Below are 3,821 nucleotides of genomic sequence, written 5' to 3'. Positions count from 1 at the left end.
AAACGGACCATAATTTATGCAGAGCTCAAACCATGGATCCCACTGCACTGACTCGCCGACAGCCTCTGAGCCAACGCTGGGCTTTCGAAAGATCTTGGGTTTTCCCGTGCACTTGAAACACCAAGAGAAAGGTTGTATGGAAAATGCCTTTATGATGAGACGGTCCAGAAAGGCAGCTGAGCAGAGTGACTGAGCATGGGGGCTGGGACCTGAGGGCCTGGGCTCAGTCCCACTTAGATCCACGAGAACCAGGGAACGTCCTGCAACTCCTCAGCCTCTAGTTCTCTGCACTGCCATCTAAACACTTTAATAGGGCTGACAGGTTAGCATGATGAGGCCAAAGATCATTGAACAGAGTTAAAGCTTTAGAAAAAGCGGCTGATTCTTCAATGCTCCATGATTCCTCCATCATTAAATGCCTGGGAGAAGAAGCTACGCACTTGACAGTGGGTGACCAGAGAGGGGACACGGATGCTCCAGGGCAGGGGAGGGTGGAGGTTGGCTTTTCTTCATTTGCCTGTGTGAGAGGCTTTACAGCGCATGGACAGTACATGCGATCATCTCCTGTGATGTCCACGCTAGCCCTGAGGGTGGGCAGAGTAGGAGCTGTGGCCTGTGCTTCACAGGTGGAAGAAATTCTCCTAAAGGCATGTGACCTTCCAGTCACCACACTGCTGTGTGATGCACCCCGGGCAGAAACATACCTGAGGCCTAGGGGCCAGAGATGTCTTCACACTCCAGACCTCCAGATCGTGCTCTAGACCCCCCAAAACATGAACTCCCCTGACTCTCAAGATGTCCTGACCCAAGGTTTCTGTGGGAGGGCTGATGTCCTGGAATAGATGCCTGAGCCCTGAAAAGAGCTTGGACACAAGACCCGGCCTCTGTCTCTTCCTTTCCATCCCAGACCCCAAACAGGATGTGGTTTACCTCAAATGAAGCCCCTTGGAAGGACGAGGGTGATTCAAAACAGGGCAATCCTTTCATAGCAGCGTCACAGTCAGCTGCCATGGGCTACACATTTCCAATGATCAGTTGGTTACAAGGGACCCCTGCAGCCAACTGACCCCTAACTATATTAGAAAGCAACATTATAAACTGTCACATGACCGCTTCGCTTCCCTCCACTTGACCAACTGTGGGTGAGCAGCTAATGCCCTTTTCTGATAAGTGGCGCCTGGGCTGGAGTGTCAGCTTGATGAACTCAGTTTATAAAGCTTCCCGCCTGACTTACTATTGACCTGAGCCACTGTCTGTGCAGCTGGACTAAGGCCTGGCTGAGGATGGGCAGTGGCTGCACCAGCACAGAGTGGACCTTTCTTCCTGTTCATTTCTTCCAAACCAAAGTTCAGTGTCTTCAGACTCCTATTGCATCCCAAGCCCTGCAGGGACAATGCACAGAGTCCCTTCTCTTCTTAGAGGGAACCCTCCACAGCTACAACCTGGAGACCCCACACCAGGACTGTCCCTGAGGACCACCCGGGTCCTATTTCTAACCAAATGTCCATTCCTCTAACCTGAGGGCTCTGTCTCTTCTCACCACTCTCCCCAGCAGCACCCTAAACAGTAGGGATCCTGTCCTCATCCCACCACATTTATATCCATATCAAAACCCCAGTCTTTCCTTTGCAAAACCAAAATGTGGCACACGTACACCATGGAATACTGTGCAGCCATAAAAAAGAGTAAGCTCACGACTTTTGCAGGGACATAGATAAAGCTGGAAGCCATCATCCTCAGCAAACGAACACAGGAACAGGAAACCAAACACCGCATGTTCTCACTCATAAGTGGGAGCTGAACAATAAGAACACATGGACAAAGGGAGGGGAACATCACACACTGGGGCGTGTCAGGGGTGGGGGCAAGGGGAGGGAGAGCATTAGGATGAATACTTAATGCATGTGGGGCTTAAAATGTAGATGACGGGTTGATAGGTGCAGCAAACCACCGTGGCACATCTATACCTGTGTAACTAACCTGNCAGTGCCATCAGCTCACCGTCTGCAGGTGTGCCTGTGCTTGGTTGGGGGCCCCTTCTTGACTTGCTGCTGGTCTGGGGCTGTATAGATTCTTGAAGGAGGAAAATGCTTTTCTCCTCAAATTCATCAGCTAAGATCCTGGGAAATGCACTCACAGTAAAGAGAGCTGCTGACATCTTGTTGGCAGAAGACCAGAGGAAATGGACCATAATTTATGCAGAGCTCAAACAATGGATCCCACTGCACTGACTCCCCGACAGCCTCTGAGCCAACGCTGGGCTTTCGGAAGATCTTGGGTTTTCACGTGCACTTGAAACACCAAGAGAAAGGTTGTGTGGAAAATGCCTTTATGATGAGACGGTCCAGAAAGGCAGCTGAGCAGAGTGACTGAGCATGGGGGCTGGGACCTGAGGGCCTGGGCTCAGTCCCACTTAGAGCCACGAGAACCAGGGAACGTCCTGCAACCCCTCAGCCTCTAGTTCTCTGCACTGCCATCTAAACACTTTAATAGGGCTGACAGGTTAGCATGATGAGGCCAAAGATCACTGAACAGAGTTAAAGCTTTAGAAAAAGCGGCTGATTCTTCAATGCTCCATGATTCCTCCATCATTAAATGCCTGGGAGAAGAAGCTACACACTTGACAGTGGGTGACCAGAGAGGGGACATGGATGCTCCAGGGCAGGGGAGGGTGGAGGTTGGCTTTTCTTCATTTGCCTGTGTGAGAGTCTTTACAGCGCATGGACAGTACATGCGATCATCTCCTGTGATGTCCACGCCAGCCCTGAGGGTGGGCAGAGTAGGAGCTGTGGCCTGTGGTTCACAGGTGGAAGAAATTCTCCTAAAGGCATGTGACCTTCCAGTCACCACACTGCTGTGTGATGCACCCCGGGCAGAAACATACCTGAGGCCTAGGGGCCAGAGATGTCTTCACACTCCAGACCTCCAGATTGTGCTCTAGACCCCCCAAAACATGAACTCCCCTGACTCTCAAGATGTCCTGACCCAAGGTTTCTGTGGGATGGCTGATGTCCTGGAATAGATGCCTGAGCCCTGAAAAGAGCTTGGACACAAGACCCGGCCTCTGTCTCTTCCTTTCCATCCCAGACCCCAAACAGGATGTGGTTTACCTCAAATGAAGCCCCTTGGAAGGACGAGGGTGATTCAAAACAGGGCAATCCTTTCATAGCAGTGTCACAGTCAGCTGCCATGGGCTACACGTTTCCAATGATCAGTTGGTTACAAGGGACCCCTGCAGCCAACTGACCCCTAACTGTATTAGAAAGCAACATTCTAAACTGTCACATGACTGCTTTGCTTCCCTCCACTTGACCAACTGTGGGTGAGCAGCTAATGTCCTTGTCTGATAAGGGACGCCTGGGCTGGAGTGTCAGCTTTATGAACTCAGTTTATAAAGCTTCCCGCCTGACTTACTATTGATCTGAGCCACTGTCTGTGTAGCTGGACTAAGGCCTGGCTGAGGATGGCCAGTGGCTGCACCAGCACAGAGTGGACCTTTCTTCCTGTTCATTTCTTCCAAACCAAAGTTCAGCGTCTTCAGACTCCTATTGCATCCCAAGCCCTGCAGGGACAATGCACAGAGTCCCTTCTCCTCTTAGAGGGAAACCTCCACAGCTACAGCCTGGAGACCCCACCCCAGGACTGTCCCTGAGGACCACCCAGGTCCTATTTCTAACCAAATGTCCATTCCTCTAACCTGAGGGCTCTGTCTCTTCTCACCACTCTCCCCAGCAGCACCCTAAACAGTAGGGATCCTGTCCTCATCCCACCACATTTATATCCATATCAAAACCCCAGTCTTTCCTTTGCAAAACCAAAAT

The sequence above is a fragment of the Cebus imitator genome, unplaced genomic scaffold (genome assembly GCF_001604975.1).
Source record: "Cebus imitator isolate Cc_AM_T3 unplaced genomic scaffold, Cebus_imitator-1.0 Scaffold1270, whole genome shotgun sequence".
Taxonomy (NCBI): Eukaryota; Metazoa; Chordata; class Mammalia; order Primates; family Cebidae; genus Cebus; species Cebus imitator.
The sequence above is the reverse complement of the archived record's forward strand: the minus strand, read 5'-3'. Positions refer to the sequence as shown.